This window comes from Schistocerca serialis, unplaced genomic scaffold (assembly GCF_023864345.2).
Source record: "Schistocerca serialis cubense isolate TAMUIC-IGC-003099 unplaced genomic scaffold, iqSchSeri2.2 HiC_scaffold_1045, whole genome shotgun sequence".
NCBI lineage: Eukaryota > Metazoa > Arthropoda > Insecta > Orthoptera > Acrididae > Schistocerca > Schistocerca serialis.
In genome coordinates, this window is record NW_026047234.1 from 122,501 (window position 1) to 130,000 (window position 7,500).

At 55.1% G+C, this 7,500-nt stretch overlaps 3 non-coding genes across 3 annotated transcripts in view; all 3 read left to right on the forward strand.

The window, feature by feature from the left end:
* The first annotated feature begins 3,810 nt into the window (after positions 1-3,810).
* On the forward strand, positions 3,811-5,719 carry LOC126430373 (small subunit ribosomal RNA). The gene has a single exon (XR_007577126.1). It is a non-coding gene; the product is annotated as a small subunit ribosomal RNA (ribosomal RNA).
* A 351-nt stretch (positions 5,720-6,070) lies between these two features.
* On the forward strand, positions 6,071-6,225 carry LOC126430359 (5.8S ribosomal RNA). The gene has a single exon (XR_007577113.1). It is a non-coding gene; the product is annotated as a 5.8S ribosomal RNA (ribosomal RNA).
* Positions 6,226-6,413: 188 nt separating this feature from the next.
* Positions 6,414-7,500, forward strand: part of LOC126430385 (large subunit ribosomal RNA) — a 4,205-nt gene continuing 3,118 nt past the window's right edge. The window contains exon 1 of the ribosomal RNA XR_007577136.1: positions 6,414-7,500. This exon is cut by the window's right edge and continues 3,118 nt beyond it. This is a non-coding gene — a ribosomal RNA (large subunit ribosomal RNA).

Below are 7,500 nucleotides of genomic sequence, written 5' to 3' on the forward strand. Positions count from 1 at the left end.
TTAACCTAACCTAATTTGTGCCTTAACCTAACCTAATTTGTGCCTTAACCTAACCTAATTTGTGCCTTAACCTAACCTAATTTGTGCCGTAACCTAACCTAATTTGTGCCGTAACGTAACCCATGTTGTGCCGTAACGTAACCCATGTTGTGCCGTAACGTAACCCATGTTGTGCCGTAACGTAACCCATGTTGTGCCGTAACGTAACCCATGTTGTGCCGTAACGTAACCCATGTTGTGCCGTAACGTAACCCATGTTGTGCCGTAACGTAACCCATGTTGTGCCTTAACCTAACCCATGTTGTGCCTTAACCTAACCCATGTTGTGCCTTAACCTAACCCATGTTGTGCCTTAACCTAACCCATGTTGTGCCTTAACCTAACCCATGTTGTGCCTTAACCTAACCCATGTTGTGCCTTAACCTAACCCACGTTGTGCCTTAACCTAACCTACGTTGTGCCTTAACCTAACCCATGTTGTGCCTTAACCTAACCCATGTTGTGCCTTAACCTAACCCATGTTGTGCCTTAACCTAACCCATGTTGTGCCTTAACCTAACCCATGTTGTGCCTTAACCTAACCCATGTTGTGCCTTAACCTAACCCATGTTGTGCCTTAACCTAACCCATGGTGTGCCTTAACCTAACCCATGTTGTGCCTTAACCTAACCCATGTTGTGCCTTAACCTAACCCACGTTGTGCCTTAACCTAACCCACGTTGTGCCTTAACCTAACCCACGTTGTGCCTTAACCTAACCCACGTTGTGCCTTAACCTAACCTACGTTGTGCCTTAACCTAACCCATGTTGTGCCTTAACCTAACCCATGTTGTGCCTTAACCTAACCCATGTTGTGCCTTAACCTAACCCATGTTGTGCCTTAACCTAACCCATGTTGTGCCTTAACCTAACCCATGGTGTGCCTTAACCTAACCCATGGTGTGCCTTAACCTAACCCATGGTGTGCCTTAACCTAACCCATGTTGTGCCTTAACCTAACCCATGTTGTGCCTTAACCTAACCCATGTTGTGCCTTAACCTAACCCATGTTGTGCCTTAACCTAACCCATGTTGTGCCTTAACCTAACCCATGTTGTGCCTTAACCTAACCCATGTTGTGCCTTAACCTAACCCATGTTGTGCCTTAACCTAACCCATGTTGTGCCTTAACCTAACCCATGTTGTGCCTTAACCTAACCCATGTTGTGCCTTAACCTAACCCATGTTGTGCCTTAACCTAACCCATGTTGTGCCTTAACCTAACCCATGTTGTGCCTTAACCTAACCCATGTTGTGCCTTAACCTAACCCATGTTGTGCCTTAACCTAACCCATGTTGTGCCTTAACCTAACCCATGTTGTGCCTTAACCTAACCCATGTTGTGCCTTAACCTAACCCATGTTGTGCCTTAACCTAACCCATGTTGTGCCTTAACCTAACCCATGTTGTGCCTTAACCTAACCCATGTTGTGCCTTAACCTAACCCATGTTGTGCCTTAACCTAACCCATGTTGTGCCTTAACCTAACCCATGTTGTGCCTTAACCTAACCCATGTTGTGCCTTAACCTAACCCATGTTGTGCCTTAACCTAACCCATGTTGTGCCTTAACCTAACCCATGTTGTGCCTTAACCTAACCCATGTTGTGCCTTAACCTAACCCATGTTGTGCCTTAACCTAACCCATGTTGTGCCTTAACCTAACCCATGTTGTGCCTTAACCTAACCCATGTTGTGCCTTAACCTAACCCATGTTGTGCCTTAACCTAACCCATGTTGTGCCTTAACCTAACCCATGTTGTGCCTTAACCTAACCCATGTTGTGCCTTAACCTAACCCATGTTGTGCCTTAACCTAACCCATGTTGTGCCTTAACGTAACCCATGTTGTGCCTTAACGTAACCCATGTTGTGCCTTAACCTAACCTATAATGTGCCTTAACCTAACCTAAAGTGCGCCGTAACCTTAACTATATTGCGCCTTAACCTGACGCACGTTGTCGCTGAACCTGCTCTGTAATTGTTATGCAACCCGTTAAAGTAGTGTAGTGTTGCCTAACCGCAACCCTCGCAATATAGTTCGCTACTCGCACTGCCCGGTCCCCTGTGTATCGCGTCATGTTAAACACCTTGCAGGTGTTGCTGACTTTCCACATGCTCCTGCTATACACTGTAGTGTGGATAGCAGCAGGACGTACATGCCCCCCCCCCCTTCCCCCCTGCCTTCGCAAGCTGGTCGGTGAGAAGTTTGCATGTTCAATGCCCTTCGCATGCCGACGTACTCAGCCTACGTTGTGGTACGGCCTGTCACCTGTCCGCCGATGTACGCAAAACCCACAAACTGTACTGCACATTGCTCCGTATGTACTGAATGATACATCGTGGCCCATGTGACCGTATGACGACAGCGCCTAGCAACGGCGGACCATACAGTCCAAATATTGTGCACGCAGCTACGTGTCGTCTCCCTATAAGAGCTGGATTGCAGTGTGGTACGCCATACAGACGTGTGGGAGGAACGGACGCCCTGGATGGCGATCAGCATGAGCAGTCTGTTGATGTAGTGGAGCGTGTATTCGGACGTAGTCGTCTCTTCTCACACACCGTGATAGCATGTTGCACCGCGTTCCACATCTGCGACATGCTGCAGAGGCGGGCTGACAGTCGTTCGCGCAATGGACACCGCATACGTACGGGGTCTACCTTCCACGTGTTCTCTAGGCGTGCACATGTTGTTGCGTCTATGTGGGCAGACGTAGTGTGTTGTGACACCTGACACAGGCATGCAATACTCGTTGCAAATGGCGATGGACGTGTACGTTTGCTGGTGACGTTACGCAAATGAACAACCGGTAACCCGTTGTGGTGCGGTTGTTCTCGCTAGAGGTGAATCAGTGTTGGCGACGATCGGTCGAGCTATTAACCGGTTGTTTCAGGGATACCCACCATGCCCACGAACGTGAAAGGGGACCCACCATGCCCACGAACGTGAAAGGGGATCTGGGTGTGAGGCGATACGCGGCGGTGGCTGGGTGGGACCGTCCCCGGCCGGTGAGGGGGGGCCGCCCGGCGTGCTGGCAGCGCGGTGCGTGGGCGCACGCGCTACAGCCGGCTGGTGGGGGCGGCTGGTGGCAGGCGCGCCGGCCGACGGACGCGGCAGGCGGCGCAGCTGCGCGCCGGCGCCCCCTGCTCGCGGCGCCTTGCGGCCAAAGTAGGTCCTCGCGGGCCCGGTGCGAAGCGCGGTGGCCATCTGCAGTGTGCTGGTCCGATTGAGGACTTTGTGCGCTGAGGATGCGCCGCCGCCCGGCGCTCGGCGCCGCGACGCCGTCTGCTGCTCGGTCGCCCCAGCGGTTCTCGCAGGTGGTTTGTATCGCAGCTGTGCGGACGTGTTGGCGCGTGCGCTGTGCTGGGAGAGTTCGCTTCGGCACCCAAGTAGGGCTTTTGTCCTTCTGTGGCGCTGGCGTTGGAGCTGCCGGTCACCGTAGGTGGCGCGTGTTGTCTCCCGCCGGCAATGCCACGACAGCACGCTCCCGGGCCTCTGTCGGCAGCGGCAAGCTCAGTTGGGAGCACGGGTGGTCGCACCTAAAGCGTCTACTCGCCTAACTCCGGGCGATTGCGCCTCTCTCGAACCCGACCAAGTACTTAGGACGGCGCTGCGCGCCGCCGGGACCTGAGAGGGTTTCGAGGTGTGTTGTGCAGGGGAGCTCAGCCTCCTCCTGTTTGCAGAATAATTGAGCGGACGCTTGCGTGTTCGCGCGGGCCCCCGGGACACACTCCCGGGCGGCCGGCTGCTCAGCTCTAGTTGACGCAGCTCCCTGGTTGATCCTGCCAGTAGTCATATGCTTGTCTCAAAGATTAAGCCATGCATGTCTCAGTACAAGCCGCATTAAGGTGAAACCGCGAATGGCTCATTAAATCAGTTATGGTTCCTTAGATCGTACCCACGTTACTTGGATAACTGTGGTAATTCTAGAGCTAATACATGCAAACAGAGTCCCGACCAGAGATGGAAGGGACGCTTTTATTAGATCAAAACCAATCGGTCGGCTCGTCCGGTCCGTTTGCCTTGGTGACTCTGAATAACTTAGGGCTGATCGCACGGTCCTCGTACCGGCGACGCATCTTTCAAATGTCTGCCTTATCAACTGTCGATGGTAGGTTCTGCGCCTACCATGGTTGTAACGGGTAACGGGGAATCAGGGTTCGATTCCGGAGAGGGAGCCTGAGAAACGGCTACCACATCCAAGGAAGGCAGCAGGCGCGCAAATTACCCACTCCCGGCACGGGGAGGTAGTGACGAAAAATAACGATACGGGACTCATCCGAGGCCCCGTAATCGGAATGAGTACACTTTAAATCCTTTAACGAGTATCTATTGGAGGGCAAGTCTGGTGCCAGCAGCCGCGGTAATTCCAGCTCCAATAGCGTATATTAAAGTTGTTGCGGTTAAAAAGCTCGTAGTTGGATTTGTGTCCCACGCTGTTGGTTCACCGCCCGTCGGTGTTTAACTGGCATGTATCGTGGGACGTCCTGCCGGTGGGGCGAGCCGAAGGCGTGCGACCGCCTCGTGCGTGCTCGTGCGTCCCGAGGCGGACCCCGTTGAAATCCTACCAGGGTGCTCTTTATTGAGTGTCTCGGTGGGCCGGCACGTTTACTTTGAACAAATTAGAGTGCTTAAAGCAGGCAAGCCCGCCTGAATACTGTGTGCATGGAATAATGGAATAGGACCTCGGTTCTATTTTGTTGGTTTTCGGAACCCGAGGTAATGATTAATAGGGACAGGCGGGGGCATTCGTATTGCGACGTTAGAGGTGAAATTCTTGGATCGTCGCAAGACGAACAGAAGCGAAAGCATTTGCCAAGTATGTTTTCATTAATCAAGAACGAAAGTTAGAGGTTCGAAGGCGATCAGATACCGCCCTAGTTCTAACCATAAACGATGCCAGCCAGCGATCCGCCGCAGTTCCTCCGATGACTCGGCGGGCAGCCTCCGGGAAACCAAAGCTTTTGGGTTCCGGGGGAAGTATGGTTGCAAAGCTGAAACTTAAAGGAATTGACGGAAGGGCACCACCAGGAGTGGAGCCTGCGGCTTAATTTGACTCAACACGGGAAACCTCACCAGGCCCGGACACCGGAAGGATTGACAGATTGATAGCTCTTTCTTGATTCGGTGGGTGGTGGTGCATGGCCGTTCTTAGTTGGTGGAGCGATTTGTCTGGTTAATTCCGATAACGAACGAGACTCTAGCCTGCTAACTAGTCGCGTGACATCCTTCGTGCTGTCAGCGATTACTTTTCTTCTTAGAGGGACAGGCGGCTTCTAGCCGCACGAGATTGAGCAATAACAGGTCTGTGATGCCCTTAGATGTTCTGGGCCGCACGCGCGCTACACTGAAGGAATCAGCGTGTCTTCCTAGGCCGAAAGGTCGGGGTAACCCGCTGAACCTCCTTCGTGCTAGGGATTGGGGCTTGCAATTGTTCCCCATGAACGAGGAATTCCCAGTAAGCGCGAGTCATAAGCTCGCGTTGATTACGTCCCTGCCCTTTGTACACACCGCCCGTCGCTACTACCGATTGAATGATTTAGTGAGGTCTTCGGACTGGTACGCGGCATTGACTCTGTCGTTGCCGATGCTACCGGAAAGATGACCAAACTTGATCATTTAGAGGAAGTAAAAGTCGTAACAAGGTTTCCGTAGGTGAACCTGCGGAAGGATCATTACCGACTAGACTGCATGTCTTTCGATGTGCGTGTCGTGTCGCGCAACACGCTACCTGTACGGCTCGCAGTAGCTGTGCGCCGCGTGCGGAACCACGCGTTCGTCTCAAAACTAACGGCAATGTTGTGTGGTACGAGCGCTGAAGCGCTGGAGCGGCTGGCCTGCGGCACCTGGCGCCTGGCGCCGGTTTTGAATGACTTTCGCCCGAGTGCCTGTCCGCTCCGGTGTGGAGCCGTACGACGCCCATCGGCCGTGAGGCCGTTGGACACTGAACGCTGGAACAGGGGCCGCCACACGCCTCAGTCCCGCCTATGCAACTGTCTTGAAAGAGATAGTGGAAACTACGAAAAGATCACCCAGGACGGTGGATCACTCGGCTCGTGGGTCGATGAAGAACGCAGCAAATTGCGCGTCGACATGTGAACTGCAGGACACATGAACATCGACGTTTCGAACGCACATTGCGGTCCATGGATTCCGTTCCCGGGCCACGTCTGGCTGAGGGTCGGCTACGTATACTGAAGCGCGCGGCGTTTGCCCCGCTTCGCAGACCTGGGAGTGTCGTGGCCGCCTGTGGGGCCGGCCGCGTCTCCTTAAACGTGCGATGCGCGCCCGTCGCCTGGCGGTTCGCATACCGGTACTTACTCGGTAGCGTGCACAGCCGGCTGGCGGTGTGGCGTGCGACACCTCGTACAACGACCTCAGAGCAGGCGAGACTACCCGCTGAATTTAAGCATATTACTAAGCGGAGGAAAAGAAACTAACAAGGATTCCCCCAGTAGCGGCGAGCGAACAGGGAAGAGTCCAGCACCGAACCCCGCAGGCTGCCGCCTGTCGTGGCATGTGGTGTTTGGGAGGGTCCACTACCCCGACGCCTCGCGCCGAGCCCAAGTCCAACTTGAATGAGGCCACGGCCCGTAGAGGGTGCCAGGCCCGTAGCGGCCGGTGCGAGCGTCGGCGGGACCTCTCCTTCGAGTCGGGTTGCTTGAGAGTGCAGCTCCAAGTGGGTGGTAAACTCCATCTGAGACTAAATATGACCACGAGACCGTGAGGGAAAGTTGAAAAGAACTTTGAAGAGAGAGTTCAAAAGTACGTGAAACCGTTCTGGGGTAAACGTGAGAAGTCCGAAAGGTCGAACGGGTGAGATTCACGCCCATCCGGCCACTGGCCTCCGCCCTCGGCAGATGGGGCCGGCCGCCCGCGCGGAGCAATCCGCGGCGGGGTCGTGTCCGGTTGCCTTTCCACTCGCCGCGGGGTGGGGCCGTTCCGGTGTGCGGTGGGCCGCACTTCTCCCCTAGTAGGACGTCGCGACCCGCTGGGTGCCGGCCTACGGCCCGGGTGCGCAGCCTGTCCTTCCGCGGGCCTCGGTTCGCGTCTGTTGGGCAGAGCCCCGGTGTCCTGGCTGGCTGCCCGGCGGTATATCTGGAGGAGTCGATTCGCCCCTTTGGGCGCTCGGGCTCCCGGCAAGCGCGCGCGGTTCTTCCCGGATGACGGACCTACCTGGCCCGGCCCCGGACCCGCGCCGCTGTTGGCTCGGGATGCTCTCGGGCGGAATAATCGCTCCCGTCAGCGGCGCTTCAGCTTTGGACAATTTCACGACCCGTCTTGAAACACGGACCAAGGAGTCTAACATGTGCGCGAGTCATTGGGCTGTACGAAACCTAAAGGCGTAATGAAAGTGAAGGTCTCGCCTTGCGCGGGCCGAGGGAGGATGGGGCTTCCCCGCCCTTCACGGGGCGGCGGCCTCCGCACTCCCGGGGCGTCTCGTCCTCATTGCGAGGTG